Source organism: Lepus europaeus, chromosome 22 (assembly GCF_033115175.1).
Source record: "Lepus europaeus isolate LE1 chromosome 22, mLepTim1.pri, whole genome shotgun sequence".
NCBI lineage: Eukaryota > Metazoa > Chordata > Mammalia > Lagomorpha > Leporidae > Lepus > Lepus europaeus.
In genome coordinates, this window is record NC_084848.1 from 3495504 (window position 1) to 3514071 (window position 18568).

The following is an 18568-nucleotide window of genomic DNA, read 5'->3' on the forward strand; positions in this document are numbered from 1 at the left end:
GGCGCCCTGCAGACCGTGGAGTCCGGGGGGGGGGGGGGGGCCCGCGCAGACTGGGCCTCCACGCATTCTCTCTCTCTCTCTCTCTCTCTCTCTCTCTCTCTCTCGGTCTCTCTCCCCTCCCTCTCTGTCTCTCCCCCAACTCTGTCTCTCTCTCTCTCTCTCTCTCTCTCCCCCTCTCTCTCTCTTCCTCTGTCTCTCTCTTCCTCTCTCTCTCTCTCTCTCTCTCTCTCTCTCTCTCTCTCGGTCTCTCTCCCCTCCCTCTCTGTCTCTCCCCCAACTCTGTCTCTCTCTCTCTCTCTCTCTCTCTCCCCCTCTCTCTCTCTTCCTCTGTCTCTCTCTTCCTCTCTCTCTCTCTTCCTCTCTGTCTCTCTCTTTCTCCCCCGTCTCTCCCCCAACTCTGTCTCCCCCATCTCTCCCTCTCCCTCTCCCTCTCTCGCTCTCGCTCTCGCTCTCGCTCTCTCTCCCCCCTCCCTCTCTGTCTTTCCCCCAACTCTGTCTCTTTCTCCCTCTCTCCCTCCCTTCCTCTCCGTCTCTCTCTTTCTTCCTCTCTCTCCCTGTCTCTCCCCCACTCAGTCCCACATCTCTCTCTCTCTCTCCCTCTCTCTCTCTCTCTGTTTCGCTCCCCCCCTCCCCCTCTCTGCTTCTCTCCCCCTCCCGCCGGGCTGTGGTCCTGACAGCATGTGGACCGGGCCCAGGAGCACGGCTCCAGCAGTCCCCGCGCAGGGCCCCGGTTCCTCATCTGGAAGGGGAGAGACTTGGACGCCGTGGTCCCCCAGGAGCCTCAGCCCTGCTCTGCTTGATGTGAATGTATACATCAGGCGAGGCAAATGTCTTCCAGAACCTTCTGCGTGACAGTAATTAGTATCAGGTGTATCCTGCCGTCCATGTGGTTACTTCATCACCCGCGTTTCTTTCCATTGTATTTTATTTTAAACAGAACTCCATGGCAACATGTTTATCCTTCTGCTTCCTAAAAGAAAGGGAAAAAGAAAGAAACAGATAGAAAAAAAAAAAAAAAAAGGCGGGCAAAGGAGAAAGACAAGACGGCTGCAGGCTAATCTCTGAGCATGGTTTAACCACAATAAAAAAAAAAAAAGGAAAGGAAAAATCCATATGTTCAGATGTTTGTGTTGGCTTTTCTGGGGCTCACAGCCTAACTTCTTAAATATTTCTTGGTCCACAGCAATGGAAGAAACTCTGCAAGACGCCAAACCTATGGTGAAATTTTGAGCTGAGTGCCCCTGCCCAGGCCGACCCGCTACGAAGGGACCCTGGCAGCTCCGGATCGCTCCCGGCCCGGGCCCCGCCAGGGCCTTCCTGTCCCTGCTGAGAAACCCGCACAGCCAGGGTCCCAGGCGCAGCTCAACCAGCTTCCCCCCCCCCCCCCCCATACGTCTAATTCAAAGCACACACTTTCCTTTTTTTTTTTCTTTGAATTCACGCTTGGGAGCCCTCAGAGGCCGTGGGGGCCGTCCCGAGCCACGTCTGTATCCCGTGAGTGGGTCCAAACGCCCTAAGATTCAGGCCGGAAGTGTGAGGCCCTCCTCCGTCCATCTCCCGGGCCGGGGTCAGCACGCGCCCTCTGGAAAACCAGACCCAGCGCTGTTGCGAAACCACTCTCTCAGAGCGCCGGCCCCTCCAGGCACCCTGAGATGGGAGCGACGCCTCCCGCGTGTTCCCCGGGCGGCGGCTGCACTATTGCACTGGGTGCTGCCACAGCCTCCCAGGGGCCTGCTGGTACCAGGCTGGCCTCCAGCATCAGCACAGCTTCTGGCAGCGCAAACACCCCCACATCACATGGCCTTGAAACGCGCCCTCCACCCCACCACAGTCCTCAGCCAAGTGGGCGGAGGGTCTTCCCAGGAGGCTGGGAGGAGGGAGTGAGGCGCCAGGGGCCCCTGTGCTTCCCATGAGCTGGAGGATGGTGGCTATCCAACAGACCACAGTCCTGGCTCCTGCTCCCCCGCCCAGGGGACAACCCTGACCTCCCCCAAATCAGGAGCTCTCCACCCTCGCATACAGGAGTTTGCCCAACTGTAGATACCGAGAGAAAAATAAAGTTCAGTGCCCTCCGTGGACACAGAAGGTCAAGGATAACGTTTGCTTCCCATGCCGCTGTTAGGCTTCAAGGCCACACACGTTGGGGGGAGAGGGGGACAAGCGTTCAGCCCTCACCACTGGCCGACCATGACACCCTCCCTCCCCCCCCCCCGGAATTCTCAGCCATCAGCCACTGCTCTTGTCCGCCCTGGGTCTGGGGGCGCCTAGGGCCTGGGGGCAGGGGATGGCACTGCCGGCCAGAAGCTCCTCCTGAGTGGGGCCCGCAGAAGGAGCAGGAAGACACCCCCGCGGATCTCGCGTGGTTTTCTTTCTTTCTGCTTTGGTGAATTTCCCCACCGGCCCGGAGCACTGTAAAAATTTCACGCAAAAGAAGGAGCTGAGAGATCAAGTTATCTTGGTGCACAAAGTTGTGTTCAATCCGGGCTCTTTCCAGGGGAGCTCTGAGGACCCCTCATGTCTGTCTGAGAAGGCAGTCGCCCTTTCAGCCCCTTCCGTGGGGGGCTCACACGTAAAATCTTCCCTGGGGAACAATGGAGAGGCCCAGGATCCAGCAAGCGCCCCGTGAGACGCACAGTTCCCGAACGGGGGGCTGGCCCACCCGGGTGGTGGTGGGGGAGGCCCCACGGGTGCCCACTTGGTAAGAGCCAGAGAAGTGAGCTCCCACGGCTCCCTTCCTGCAGGAGTGCACACTGTGACTCGGTTTACCCCACGGGGTCTGGATGGCAGTGGTCCAGGAGGAGGAGGAGGAGCCACGTGGCTGCCCCTCGCCCCCAGCCCGGCCCCCGACTCTGGGTGTGGGCCAGCCCCAGACTCGAGCAGGGAAGGGGTTTTCTTGGCCCAACTCCATGGAAATATTTCCCGCGGTGCAGCAAAGAACTGCTTCATTCAACTGCCCGCGGCGAGGGAGGGGTGGCTCCCACTGTTGACACAGAGCAGAGAGGCAGAGCCCCCGGGAGGGGCCCCACTGGAGGAGCAGGGCTCCAGGCTCCAGGTAGAGCAGGACTGGAAAGTTCGCTTTTTTAAAAAGCAACAACAACAAAAACCTGAAAGGTTGCTGACGGCTGAAAAACCGCCACCCTGCTCCAGAGGCTCCGTGCTGGATTTTGGCGGGGGCCAAAAATCTGTCCAGGCCACCAGAGAGGGGGCCCAGAGCCTGCACTCGTCTGGTTTAAACGTTCAAGGTCTGGATCATTCCAGAACCTACAGCCTGGTGACCTCTGCTCCTCGGTGCCGGTGGAACCCGAGGAGGGTCCCACAAATGCAGGAGTGCCCCCCCCCCGTGCCATCACTGGAAAGCCAGGAGGACCCGGGGCCCCCATGACCGCTGCTCGGAAACTCAGGGTCGGAGCTGCAAGAGGAGCCCCATCTCCCTCCCTCACGGGGCCTGGAGCCCCTGTGTCAAGGCCGTGACTGCCAGGGAGGACGGCGCTGTGCGTGCCCATTGCTGGCTCTCTCGCCCCCTCGCTGGTGGGCCTGCAGCCAGCCCCGGCGCGGGGCTGGGGGTGTGGGGGGCTGCTCTCAGCTCCTCATTGTCAGAATCTCTATGCTCAGTGCGACAGTCCCCAGCTGGAGGGGAGAGGAGCCCCAGAGACCTTGTCTCTGCCGCTTGCATTTCTCCCGCTCTGTGATGTTTGTGAAGCTAGCCCAGCACAGGGGCCTGCGGTGGGTGTGCCTGGTCGCCCAGCCCCTGTTCTCCTGCAGGTTCCCAGGCACCCGGGGGTTCTCCAAGGTTCTTCCCACTCTGCAGTTCTGGGGGTGGGGTGCACCAGCGCTCCCCCCTACCCCGGCCTCCTGGAGCCTCAGTGGTCCAGGCTGGCTACCCTGCTGCCGCCACCTGGCCTGATGCCAGCCCCAGGGGCCGTGCTGGGACCAGACTCCCAGATTCCTCCTGGTAAAGACCTCCTGTCACAGAGCCTGGGAGCCGAGATACCGTTTGCAAGCCTGGTGGGAAAGCAGAGCTTCCAGATAAACATGTTCCCAGAACACTTTTGCCTGCTGCTCCCAGGATCCTGCGGCACGGCCCTCTGCACCCTGGCGCGGACACTTGTCCGGAGGCCATGAGGCCAGGCGGGTGAGGCTGCAGGCTGCTCCGGACAAGTGGCTTAGCTTTGCGCGAGTCCCTCTTCCCTGGCTGCACCCGTTAAGTGGGGTCAGAGCAGCACCTGCCCTCCAGGGCTGCAGAGGAGGCTGAGAGAGGGAACGCTCTCAGAGCAGGGCTCAGGTGCCCAGCACATGGGCAGTCACCCCAGCATGGCCTCCCACTGCCCGCAGACCCAAGCTGCCCCAGAGACAACAGGTGACAATGCCACCCTTCCCCCAAGACCACGGAGCACGGAATCTTTCCCAAGGCCTCCTGGAGAATGAGCTCCAAGCTGGGGAGCCTCAGAGTCCCCACCACTGGCCCTGCTGGCTGGGGCAGTGGCAGAGCTTCTGCGGCCTGCCCGATCACCCTCCTCGCCAGCCACTGACACGTGCCATCATCGCACACACGTGGCAGCCTCGGGCTACCCCTAGCTCCACTTCCTCCGATATGGGGTGACTTCGCCACGCCACCTGGGTTGCCGAGGGGCGTTCCACCGTGCCGCAGGTCACCTGGGGTCTCAGCACTTCACCAAGCCGCCCGCTTTGCTGTGCAAACGCCTCACCCTTGCCCTCGCCCTCGCCCTCGCCCTCGCCCTCGCCCTCGCCCTCGCCCTCGCCCTCGCCCTCGCCCTCGCCCTCGCCCTCAGAGACTCAGCTCCAGCGGTCAACACACCTTTCAGTGTTTGCACAAAGGATGAGCCTCGAGGCGCCTGCCTTTAGGTAAACTGAGCTGCCCTCGCACATCTGACGATAAGGGAGAGCAAATACAGGGCCTCGCTTGCTGCTCACCCCATTCCCCACCTACAGTCAGTCAGCCGAGCCTTTGTAAAGCAGGGGGAAGGGTCACCATGCAAAACTAAGAAAACGCATATCCATGCCAAATGTCCATGAATACCCGCGCCTCCCTGCGGCTGCAGAGCCGCTCTCCTCCAACTGTTTAGGGCTCCCAGGGTCACGGGAGGAAGTGGGGGCTCTCTGCCAGCCAGTCACCGAGTAGGGAGCCGGGCCAGGCACACTCAGAACCGACGACACCAAAACCACACCAGCCCGAGCTTGGGGAACCTGGCCTGAGCGCCATACACCTCAGAAGACAACCCAGGGGTGGGCGTTGGGCACAGCAGTTAAGATGCTGCGTGGAGGCCCACAGCCATAGCAGAGTGCCCGGCCCCGTGTCCTGGCTTCTCTCCCCCTTCCAGGTTCCTACTGAGGGCACCCCAAGAGGCACATGGTTCCCTGCCACCCACTTGGGAAACGCAGCCTGGCCCAGCCTTGGCTGTTTTAGGCATTTGTGGGGTGAACCAGTGGATGGAAGATCTCTCCTCTCTCTGTCTCTGTCTCTCTCTCTCTCTTAAATAAAATGAAAAGAGGGAGAGACAAAGAGAAAAGTCTCCCTCCACTGGCTCACTCCCCAAATGGCCCACTGGCCAGAGCTGGGCTGATCTGAAGCCAGGAGCCAGCAGCTTCTTCCGGGTCTCCCACACGGGTGCAGGGGCCCAAACACTTGAGCCATCTTCTGCTCCTTTCCCAGGCCATCAGCAGGGAGCTGGATCGGAAGAGGAGCAGCCAGGATACGAACCAGCACCCAATAGGATGCCGGCACTGCAGGCAGATGCTTAACCTTCTATGCCACAGCGCTGGCCCCAAGAAAAAAACTTTTTGAAGATTTATTTATTTATTTGAAAGTCAGAGTTACTCAGAGAATGAGAGGGAGAGATCTTTCACCCACTGGTTCGTTCTCCAAATGGCCGCAATGGCCAGGCTGAAGCCAGGAGCCAGGAGCCAGGAGCTTCTTCTGGGTCTCCCATATGGGAGCAGGGCCCCAAGCGCTTGGGCCATGCTCCACTGTTCTCCCAAGAGCATCAGCAGGGAGCTGGATCAGAAGAGGAGCAGCCGCGACCTAAATCAGCGCTCCTATGGGCTGCCGGTGCAGCAGGCAACGGCTTCATCTGCTACACCACAACGCCAGCCTCATAAACAAATTTATTACAAAATTGTTTAAAAGACTTTGTAAGTCACAAATTCTGTGTTTCAAGACCGACAAAGCCAGTCCTTTTTCCCCTTGGGTTCAGCTCAAGAAACACGAGGTACCCAAGGCAAGAGTAAGGGGGACAAAGGGCCCCACCTCGCAGCGCTGCGACCCGGTAGAGCACCTACTGCGTGCAGCCTCAGTCAGGTCCCCCGCGGGGACCTCCGCAGCCCAGGGCCGGCGAGTGAGGAGCTGGCACCCCGGCCTGGGTGGGAAAGCAGGAATGTGGGCTGTCCCCTTCCCGACAGACGGGTCTATGTGCACTTCCCAGAATTCTCACTGTTTACGCTGAGCGCCTCCCGGAGCAGCGCTCCTTCAAGCCCGGCTTTCAGCTGCAGGACGCTCTCTGGCTGGCTCAGGGCACAGCGCTGAGCCTACGGCCACGTGGCCACCCCCAGATCCAAGCAAAACTGTGCGCGCCCCGCCCAGGAGGGCTGTGAAAGACTCCAGTGTGTGCCCAGCCCCTGCCCTGGGCCTCCCGGCTGGACCCCCGTGCACACTCTGCACGGCGGTACAGACCCAGGTCCGACTCACGGACAATTTCTGCAGCTCAGGTCCGGGCTCTAATTTGGGCGTGTGTGTGTGTAAATATTTTAATTTTTTTTGAAAGGCAGAGCAACAGAGAGAGATGGAGAAAGAGGGTGAAAGAGAGAGAGACAGAGATCTCCCATCTGCTTGTTCACTCCCCAAATGGCCAAAGTGGCTAGGGCTAGGCCAGGCTGACGCCAGCATCCCAGAATTCCAGCCGGCTCTCCCACATGGGTGCAGGGGCCCAGGCGCTTGAGCTGTCCTCTGCTGCTTCCCCAAGTGCATCAGCAGGGAGCTGGATCTGAAGCAGAGCAGCTGGGACGTGAACTGGCGCTCGAGACGGGCAGTGCCTTAACGGGCTGTGTAGGGTCTCAGAACGCAAACACGAACACAACACGGCCGGTTTCTGTGCTCTGCACCCGTGGCCTGTGCACCCAGCAAGATCGCACGTGAGGCTGTCTTTGCTCTGGGCCCAGCGTCCGGCTCGGCCAAGTTCAGCACCTCCCGCTCCCGACCACAGCCTGGGGTGCCGGGTCCCAGGGTTCAGCATCAGGCTGCAGCACGGCTACAGGAAGAAAAACGCGTCACTGCCGCATTTGGACCGTGTTGCAATTCCGCTGCAGGACTTCTGCTTGTTTTCTGAGATTCACTGAACTGTTGGGAGATGTGGCATTCGAATGCCAGCCCGCCTCACCCCTGCTCCATCCTGTTCTGCAGCCTGAATGGATATGCTTGGAGGGGGGCAGCTGGCAATACAGACCAAGCATTTTGGTGCACGTGGGTTTGAGCCCGGCAGAAATGGCTGCGTGGTGAGGAGACACAGAGCAGCACAGGGCTCCCGTGCACGGGCGCTACAAGTCTGAAAATGCATGGTGTGCTGGCCCCGGGGTCCCAGCGGTTTATCACCCTCCACCCAGGAGGGATGCTCTGTATGGCATCTCGTCCACCCCACAGAGGAGGAAACGGAGGCACCATGTGGCCAGGAAGTACTTCTCCCTGTGGAGTGAGGCCCACGGTTATCCTGTGCCCCCTCTGCCCATGGGGAGGGAGGAACTGAGTTCTTGGCCGCTTGGGGTACAGAGCCCAGGGGAGACTGGGGTTTCTGGGGTCAGCCTCCAGTATGGAGGTTACCTTTCCTGCCATGTGGATCGGGCCCATACACCCCTCCCTTCCTTGGCCAGGAAGGCGGCACCCCTGTGCCCACCCTGGCTGTTCTCTGGTGCCTGTGAGTCAGTATGGACATCAGGGTGTGAGCTGTCTCTTCACAAAGGCCTGTGGCTTTGGGATCTCGTCTCTCCGACATTCTAGAAAGGCCTGGCCTTCTCCACCCCAGCTCTGCATCAGGTCCCCGGGAAGGGACAATTCACGGCACCATGCGGCCAATGCACCGTTGACCTCAGACCTGGGGACTGTGTGGCCACGGACAGCAACGGCGACTGCTGCCGAGCCACAGGGCAGTGGACAGGCCAGCCGAGGTGCCCGGGCCCGGCGGCCACGCCTCTCACTGGTGCACAAATGGTCAGAAGTGGCCAAGATGGAACCATGCAAAGGATCCCATTTTCAGAGTCACCATGGAGCCCAGTCACATATGTGCCATCCTGTGAGCTCTGGCCAGCAAGTGGCTGTGGTCTGAGGGCGGCTTTGCTGATGGGGCCGCACAGCAAGACTGCACAGCACTGGCCTCCCCCTTCCCCCACCATAGCCAGGATCTTTTGCAAACCTGTAAGACCAGCCCCGGACCAAAAGCCCAAGAGTAGAAGACTCAACTCTCCTTCTTAAAGGGACAGAACCACACCTAGCAGGAACCAAAGTCTGCCTTCCACTGTCACAGACCTGCCCCAGGCTGGGCGAGGGTGTCTGTGGCAGGCTCGGGCCCTGGGTGGGCTCCACGTGGGCTCCTGGGGGCTTGGGAAGGGGCTGATGGCATCCACGCAGGGCCGGGCTCCTGTGGCTTCAGGGATAGCCACCCCTAAGTCAGGCGCCTGCCCGGAGAAGCCTCTGGCTCCCTGTGGCACCAACCAGACAGCCAGGCTGTGCTGAGCGGGGCCTTTCCTCCACGGCCCCAGGGAGAGTCACCGGCTTGAGGGGGAGCCCAGGACACAGAGCCCGCAGCGCTGGGCCTTGGGCCCCATCGGGCAGGGTCCTGTGGAGCAAAGGTCGAAGGTGGGGAAGAAAGGGCACCCCTGGCCGACTGCACAGACCAGCCTTTCCCTGCTTCAGGCATAGCACAAGACCTGCTCTAGTTTTTGTCACAGAAGGAGCCGTGGGCCCTGGGCTGGAGGGGCAAGGCAAGAGCACAGGCACAATCTTCCAGCTCCGACTTCTCCCCTGGAGAGGCGCTGCTGTGTGACTACCGTGCACTCAGGGGCCAAGAACCAGGGCCGCACGGCCAGCGAAGCGCCCACGCGGACCCAGACCCGAGTGCGTGCCGCGCGGCACATGCCGCGCCTGGCTGTGCCGCAGGAGCCCCAGGCACAGGCGTGGACAGCCCTGCTCCGAGGGCCAGCGCAGCCCCTCCACTTCCTATCTCCCTGCCCACCTCCCGCCTGCAGCAGGATTTCCGGGCCTGAGCCTCTGGCTCTTGGGCAATCCAGAACCCTGGGGGAGGGTCAGCTGAGCAGCCAGATTCAATTCCTCTTGAAATGCAGATTCCCACATGGGGGAGGTGCAGCACACAGGCCCCAGCCTGCCGCCACCAAACACAGGCACCGCGGGCAGTAGATAAGCCGGGATCTGGGAGTCGCAAAGCACTGTGGTAAATCCTGATCCACACCCAACGGCTGGAAGGCCAAGGAGGGCCAGGAAGGGGGTAGGGGAAGGGGGTGCACCCATGAGGCCGTGGGGGTACAGTGAACCACAGGCAGCTGGCCAACCCCAGCACAGCACAAGTGGGGTCACCCCTCGCAGATCCACAAAGCCAGTGATTCCCCAAGGGCACCCAGGATGTGAACATCACCCCACCATGCCGAAGCCCACCCTGGGCTCGCTCTCCCAGGGTAATCCCGTGACAGTCAGACATCCCGCACTGTCCACCAAGGGAAAGGATTCAGCAACTACTCGGCCAGGCCTCTGCAGGTGCTCGGGCCTCCACAGCGGAGAGCTATTTGCAAGACAAGCAGAGCCTGGGGGGGGGGGCTATCCTTGGAGTCGGGGCAGCAGGTTGGTCTTTTTGCATTAGTACCTCTTTGTCCTCTTAAAGAGACAGGCTGCCCCCAGGCCAGGTGGAAGGAATGCACTGGTTCATGGCCGCTGGTCTCCTCCCTCCCTCCACACGGAGGGTCTTGGGGTAGGCGAAGGTCCTCAACAACAACCCAGGCGCAGTCATTTCAGTCACCATTCCTCCCTAGATGGCAGGAGGCGCCAGTGTGATCTCCCCAAACCCGGCCTGCACACTAGGGAATTCGGGGTTCCTAGGAGGAGCTAGTAACAATACACATGCAGGTCAGTGTTCACAGGAATAATGCCGTGATACTTATTCATGGCAACAATGCTAGAACACAGTCCTCTGTCCTCCCATTGTACAGAACACCACACTGGTATGCTCCATGCCTCGGGCGCCTGGGGCCACAGAAACCATCCACAGAAGCAGTGGGGCCAGGGACGGTTCCTGGAAGGAGATCTGGGGCTTAGGGGTGCCGTTTGCCTTCATGAAGGTGAGGGGCGGGGGCAACTCCTCCAGCAGAATTTCAGCAAACACTCAGTGCACAAAGTCGCCCTGAAGACCGCACTGGCATCATTCTAGGCAGGTCTCTGCTGTGAGAAGGAACCCACGGACCCAAGAACCTCAGGGACCCGAGAGCTTGCGAGCCACGGCGAACCTTCGGGCACGCAGGGATAGGAAATTGAGCATTTCAGGGAAAGTCCATTGTGGCTTCTGAGGGCGTATCAGTGTGCCGCGAGCAACTGGCGAATCGCAGGCATCCAGCGTGCCGAGGACAACTGGTGCACCGCGGACAACTGGCGCGCCGCGAGCCATGGCGTGCCGCGGACAAGTGGTACGCCGCGAGCCACAGGCGTGCCGCGGACAACTGGTATACCACGGACAACTGGCGCGCCTCAAGCCACGGGCGAATCGATAACAACAGGAGACCTTCGGCAACCGGTAAGCCGTGGGATCCAGAGAATCACAGGTAACTGGTGAACCACGCCAAGTGGTGATCCGTGGGATCTGGCGAATCGTGGCGAACCTCGGCAAGTGGTAACTCACAGGCGACCGGTGAACCGCGAGTACGTGGTGAATGGCCATGAGTTGGGTGAACCACAGGAAAGTACCAAAAAACGGCAGGCGGCAGCGGGTCTGTGTTCTCTTTGCCCAAGGGACACTTAGGATGAAGCAACAGGTGCAAGACCTCCGATACACAAAGCCTCTCGGGCTGGACCCTGGGATTGGAAAGATAGGGGGCTGCAGCCCAGCTCGCTCCCCGCAGATGGGACGTGAGGATGGCTTTGCTGGCCCCCTGGCTCCTGCCTCGGGCACAGAGTTGTTTGCAAAACTGAGGCATGCGGAACCGCCGCGGGAATTCTGAGCTTCTGAGTCTTCCCTGTTTTCTAAGCTCTCTAAAGAGCTGGGGCTCTTGATGCTATCTGTGTCCCTTCGTCCCAGGTGGGAGATGGGGGGGGGGGGCAGAAGGGGCCCAGGACATTTCAGAGTGGGTGAGGAAATCCACTCTGGGGAAAAAATGTCCTGCAGATCCAGGCGAGCCCGTACCTCTTAGAGTGCCTTGCAACTGCACCGGGCGCCCGCGGGCAGAGCCATTTGCAAGACAGCGGGGGAGCGGGGTGAGGGGCTGGGTGGGGTAATTCTGCTGTTCCCTTCTGGCCCGCGGGCCTCCTAGGAGCAGAGTAGCTGCAGGCAGGCTCGGCTGGGCAGTTTGAGACAGAAATCCCACCCGGTCCAGTTCGGGATCCGGATAGAAGTAGGTACATTCAACGCCCCCTCCTCTCCATCCAGACCCAGGAGGAAAACCCACCTAGGAGCTTTGCAAACCCTTGCCCTAACTCTGGCCAAAGACACACGACAATTTCCTCCCTGTCCTTCAGCCACTGAGCCTAAGCGAGGAGCACAAGGTGGCTGCTGGGGTGTTGAGAGACAGGGAGTGTGACACAGGTACACGGGGACATGAGGCACAGACTGAGCATACACTGTGGCTTGGGGCAATGGCAACCCTTGACATAGGTACAAGATGACCCATAGCACAAGCACATGATGACCTGTGGCACAGGGGTATGTGGCAAGTTGACAGAGGCCCACAGTTGACCCCAGCACCGCCAGGGAGGGCTCCCTGACATGGGGCTTGGGTCCCCAACATAGCCCTCTGCAATGAAGCCAGGCACCCCAGCCCGTGCACCTGAGTGGGTCCCCTTCTGTAAGGGTGCTTGAAAAATCAGTTGAATATGGCATTACATTTTTTTTTCAAGAAATCTTGAAAACCATGCCCACTTGTATTTGCTCCAAGGGTTAGCATCGTTAGCAAGAAGCACCCACTGGCCTCAGGAAATCTTAAGGTGGTCCCCACCAGTTTTGAGTGTGCCCCAAAACCTCAATACCAGTTCTCCAGCCCTTCGGGTTGTGAAGAGGCTACATAGGCCTCAGACCCTAACCTCACCTTCTCAACCACTGTCCCCAGACATTTTCAGGTTTGTCCCCTTCTTAAAGGGACAGTGGGGAGCAGCCCTGGAGCCCAGAGACCCTCTTCCTGGGAACTGGTCTGCTTTCACTCCCCAGGCTTTGCTGGGACCATCTTGCCCCAGGCTGGGGTGGGAGGTGGGCAGGCTCCTTCTGCCTCCTGGGCTCTGGGGAGGGCTCTTCGGGGTCCCCACGTCTTTGGTTTCCTGAGATCTCAGGCCTCACCGTGGCATTTACAGGGTTGGGGTTTGCTCTCCAATGCTATGGGAGCCTAAGGCAGGAAGGCAGGCGTGGGAGAGAGCCCTGTACCCCACTTTCATCTTTGTGTGGGCTCTTTGGCCGGATCCAGGAGCCTGGTTAATACCAACAGCTGCTTAGCGAGAGAAAGGCATGCAAGCTTTATGTATTCATTTAAAATGCACAAGGGGGACCGTCCAGAGAGGGAATGACCAGAGCCTGGTGTTCTCATGCCTTGAAGATAAAGAGCAATAAATTTGTGAGAGAAACCAAGATAAGCGTCTGGGACGTGCAGCAAGTCCTGGGGGCGGCCCGGGAGATAGGAGGGGATGCGGGAGCCCTCAGTGCGGGCAGTTTGTTTATCTAGGTTGGCTGTGCCCCCCATGACAGGCTCTGGGGCTCAAGGCTGTGTGTGATCCTGGTATGCGGAGGGCACCCCTCCCCATAGACCTCCTGTCCTGCTGGGCGCAGGGGCCGTGAGAAGGCCTGGCCTTGCCTCCCGCAATTCTAGTCCTCTGACCATGATGGCCAGGCGGCAGAACTGGGGGCCCAGAGCCCCAGAGCCCAGGCTGGGGAGGGCGGGGGGGAGGGGAGGGCAGGGGCCTGGGGCTGGGGCGGGAGAGCGCCCAGATTCCAGGGAGAGCCGCACCCTCCAGTTCTTTAGGTGGGAGAACTCTTGGAATTTAGGTGGGACAGGAGGATGCAGGCAGGGCTTCCCGGGAGGTCTGTGGGCCACAGCCCCAGGAGCCGTGAGCCGATGAGTGACAGACCGCGGGGGGAACTGCCCTTCACAGAAAGTTCCAGAAAGCCACGTCGCCGTTCCCCGGGGCCTCAGCTCGTTTAATACTTCCTGCAGCCCAATCAGGGAACTGTCATAATATTTTAACCTTTAAGACAATTACAGGAATAACTCTTGCTTCTTGTTGGGCGTGGGGGGAGACAATAAAAGGGTAAACGACAAACAAAGATGTGGGCATGCAGTAGGGGGGCCTAGCGCGGGGTCCTGGGGGGGCAGCGTCTCTGTGGGGGTCTGTGCAGGGACACATTACATTGGGGAGCCCTAAGGTGTCCCGGGGCCTGGTGACAGGACCATGCCAGACTGGCCGGTTCTCATAGTGTCTTCTGGAAGCTACAGAGAGCTTGGGGTGAATGTGAACCCCAAAAAGGTGAGGGGCGCAGCTGGTTTTGGGGCGCTGCACCCCGATCCCAATGTGGGATCTTCACCCGTCCATTCATTCCTCCCCTGAAGGTTTCTTTTGAGACGTAAAGGAGTGTGGTAAAATGCTCAAGAGGCTCCCCGGCTGACCCGGAAGTGGGTGGAATGGCTCCCGGAAGTAGGGCAAAGGCTCCCGGAAGTAGGGGAAAGGCTCCCAGAGGCGCAGGTTCGCTTTCTGCAGAGTTGGACAGGAGAGGCCTGGTTTGCCGGCGGCGTCAGCCTACCGATCGCATTCTTTCTCGGAGCTGCTTTGGCTCCTCGAAGTCTCCGGCGTTTCCGTCTGAATGTTAGAATGTCCTCAGAGGAAGTTTGTCACCTTCTGTTTTGAAAGCTCCTGTTGGGGTTGTGTCACTCTGCAAGTTATTGGAGGAGAAATGACATCGCGGGAACCTGAGTCAGGACTTCTCTCCGTTAGTTTTCTTTTTTAAAAAAGATTTATTTATTTGTTTATGTATTTGAAAGGGTGAGTTACAGAGAGAGACAGAGAGAGCGAGAGAAAGAGAGGGAGAGATCTTCCATCCCCTGGCTCAGGACAGGGCCAGGCGGGAGCCTAGAGCTTCCTCCAGGTCTCCCAGGTGGGTGCAGGGGCCTGAGCACCTGGGCATCTTCTGCTGCTTTCCCAGGCCGTCAACAGGGAGCTGGATCGGAAGTGGAGCAGCCGGGCCCCTGCTGTCCGTTTGGGAGACCAGCTTATGCCTGGCCCAGACCTGACTAATGCAGCCATTTGGGGAGGGAACCAGCGGACAGAAGATAGATCTCTCCCTCTCTCTCTCCCCCCCTCTCTCTCTGTCACTCTCCCTCAACTCTGCCTTTAGCGTTAGTGAGTTAGTTACTATAAAAGGGGAGAAGAGCAGCTTCCTATCCTTGTTGCCCCCGCCAGGGGACAGTGCCCACCCCGGCCCGGAGGCTCTCCCTGGGTCTTCCCGGGTGACCAGCAGTGAGTGCGGCTTCTCTACCTCTGTGACACGGACGGCACGGTGCCCCTTTGCCGTGTGTTGTGGTGATGGTGCTGAGTGGCCTCATGTGCTCCGTGAGTATCCCCCTGGTATGTGCCTGTGGATCCAGGGGGGCAGGCTTTGCTCGGGGCTCTGAACTCCCAGTGAGGGGCCTGGCCTACTGTCCCCAGCTCGCGCTGCTGTGGTCTGGTTTTCCTAACGGCCCCTCTCTCCAGCCCTGCAAAGAATTCGTGGAGTCACTTCCGGCTTACATGGTGGTGAGAACTCACCAGCAAAGCCTGGGATTTCTCTGTGGGAAACTTTCTGCTTACAAATTCAGTTTCTTTCATGTCCATGCAGCTGTTTGTAATCTGTTTCTTCTCTTTTATCAATTATTATTTACTTAAGAGGCAGAGAGAGATCCCCTGTCCACTGGTTCACTCCCCAAAGGCTTACAACAGCCAAAGGGTGGGTCAGGCCGAAACCAAGAGCCCAGGACTTCTTCCAGGTTTCTCATGTGGGTGGCAAGAACCCAAGCACTTGGACTGTCCCTGCTGCCTCCCAGCGTGCATGTGAGCCGGCAGCTGCATTGAGAGGAGAGCCAGGGCCTGGACCCCAGGAACTCAGATGTGGGCATCCCAAGTGGGCTCTTCTATATTTTTGACTTATTTTTTTCACAAAGGTTTATTTTATTTATTTGCAGGGAAGAGTGACAGAGACAGAGAGAGACAGAGAGACCTGCCATCCCTGGGTCACTCCCCAAATGGCCCCAACAGCCAGAGCTGGACCAGGCTGAAGGCAGGAGCTCTGCCAGGGTGTCCTGTGTGGACGCAGCGGCCCAAACACTTGGTCCATCTTGCTTTCCCAGGCCCATTAGCAGGATTGGAAGTGCCGCAGGCAGGACTCCAATGGTGCCCCTATAGATGCCGGTGTCTCAGGACAGGTTAATCCGCCAAGCCACAATGCTGGCCCCGCCAAGTGGAATCTTAATTACTGTACCAAGCACCCACTGTCCTATTTCTTTCTGAGTGAAACAACTTTCAGTTGTTTGTTTGTTACAGTCAAATTTGACATGGCATGCCTAACCATTGGCAGAACGTATAGACAGGGACTGAGGGTCATAGGGTCAAACTCCCTTACCGCCCTGCAGTACCTGTCAGAGAACACTGACCCAATCTCCTCCCTGATGCTGGCGAGTTGTATTCTCTCTCTCTTTTCTCCTAATTCCCCTGGCTAAAGACTTTTCCCTTTGATTCACCTTGCAAGGAATCCGCTTTTGCTTTTGTTGACTTCCTCATTGCTTGACTTCTGTTTGATCTGCATTATTTCCCTTTTCTGCTTTCTTTGGCCTTCATGTGCTCTTCCTCTGGTTTATCGCTTTGGCAGGGGAAGCCATTGAGGCAGCCCACCCTTCTGCAAACGTGCACCTCAGCTCAGCTCCAGAAACAAGCCACGGATCCTAAGGCGCTTCGCCTCAGTTTCCACTCCGTGAGAAGATACTTTCCACTTTCCCTTTCATTCCTCTTTGACTCGTGAATTATTTAGAGATGTGTCATTTAGTTTCCAAGTGCTGGGGGATTCCTAGCTATCTTCTGTTGACTTCTCGCTTAATGCCTCTGCGGTCGGAGAACAGACTCTGGATGCCTTGTACCCTTTAAACTTCCTGAGATTTGTTTTACGGCCCCGGATACCATGCTCTTTATCAGTGCCTCGTCAGCAGCTGGGAGGAGTGTGGATTCTGCTGTTTTCCAGAGGGTTCTCTAAATGCTCTGTAAATGACCCTTGTGTCGGATGGGCTGCTGACGCTGCTATGTCCGCTGTATCCCCACCAGTTTTTTGCCTACTTCCATCAGATGTTGAAAAGGGGGAAATTAAAATATCCACCTACCCTTGCGGGTTTGGTCCTTTGTCCCCGCAGTTCTTCGAGTCTCCGTTCCCTGTGTTTGGAACTCTGCGATGAGAGAGAGAGAGAGAGAGAGAGAGAGGGAGGGAGAGAGGGGAGAGAGACCTCTTTGGGGTTGTCCTGCCTCCTTCGTGCAGGGCCGGAGCCATTACAAAGTGAGCTTCTTAGCACAGGGTGGCCTTCGCTCTGAAATCTGCTTGGCTGGTAGTACCAGGGCCACTCCACTGTCTTGGGGTTAGCGCTGACGTGGAATGTCTCTTCCCACGCTTTTGCTTCTCGCCGACTCGTGTCTCTAGCAGAGAGGTGCTCTCCTGGTCTCCTTGGAGGCGGCACCAGTCTTGCTCTGCCGTGCCGGCCGTGCCTGCCAGTGTCCTTGGTCCTGCTCGTTTGCTGTGGGTGCCAGCCCTTCTCAGCTCTCCTCTCTTTCTGCATTCTTGGGACTAAGCATTAGTTACATTTTTATTTCACCAAATTATCTTCTTTGTGGGCTTATTGGCTATAAATCATCATCTTATTGTTTTGATCATTGCTTTACGGTTTGTAGTACATATTGTTAATGCATCACCGTGGACCTGCAAGTAAGACAGCGCTTTGTGGAACAAAGCTGCCCTTTCTCCACCTCCAGTCTGTGCTGCGGGACACCTTCTCCTTTAACAGGAGACTTTGTGGGTGGGGGCTTAGGCTGCTGCTTGGGACGCCCACATTCCATATCAGAGTGCTGGGTTCGAGTCCTGCCTCTACTTTCCATCCAGCTACCGGCTAATGCATCTTGGGGGACAGCAAATAATGGCTCAAGGACTCAGGTCCCTGTCACCCGTGTGGGAGACCTGAAGGAATTCCTGGTCGTGACTTCGGCTTTACCCAACCCTGGCTGTTGCAAGCATTCAGGGAGTGAACTAGAGGGTGAAAGATCTCTCTCTCTCTATCTCTCTGCTTTTCAAATAAATAAATAAGCATTATTAAAATTTTCCCTTCTACATAAGAAAACATTTCAAAATAAAAAGATACATTTATTTTGGTGCAAAACCAATTTAAATCCATGTACAGTTTTTTTCATAATACATATTTTCCATAAACTTGTTAAGACCCCTGGAATGTATGAATTTCAAAAAATTGTGCCAAAGCAAATGTATCTTTTTAAAAAGATTTATTTATTTATTGGGTGCAGGGGCCCAAGGACTGGGTCCATCCTCCGCTGCTTTCCCAGGCAACAGAAGTGGAGCAGCAGGGACTCAACCCAGTGCCCATGTGGGACGCTGGTGCTGCAGGCCGGGGCTTTAACCTGCTGTGCCACAGCGCCGGCCCCACTGATGTATCTCTTAATTCCACGTTGAAGACCCCTCATGTGTCACAACCCCACGGTGCACTGTCAGCACGTTGGCTGCAAAGTCAGCCATCTTTCGGGGTGCTGGAAGAGTGAGAGGCAGCCCCGAGTTGCCCCCCCACCCCCACCCCATGCGCGCCTTGTGCAGGTGCGTGTTTCTGTCCTGGAGCCGGGCTGGAACCCGGCTGTGGCTGCCGGGCCGGATCCGCCTCTTCACGGGGACGGGGCTCCTCCAGAAACCTCCAGCAGCCCCCAGCCGGGGCCTCAGAGCACACGGGGCCTTCACCCTGGCTGCAGCTCAGATCTTTCTCCTTTGCTGCTGGTTTGAGGGAATTGGATTGTCCTAGGTGTCAGTGTGGTTCCTGGGCTTGGAGTTCGTCATGTTCCTTAGCTCTGAGCATTTACAATTGTCCTCAAATGTGGACACGTTTTTGCCACTTTTTTTCAAATATTGTTTCTGCTCCCCCGCCCGCTCCCCTCCTTGCAGGGTCTCCCACAACCCACGCGTTATTAGGCTGACGCTACTCTAAGTGTTCAGATATTTTTTTCAGTATGTTTTGTTTTGAGTAGCCTCTGGTGCTGAATCTTCTAATTCACTGTTAATTTTCTTCTGTAGTGTTTAATCTGCTG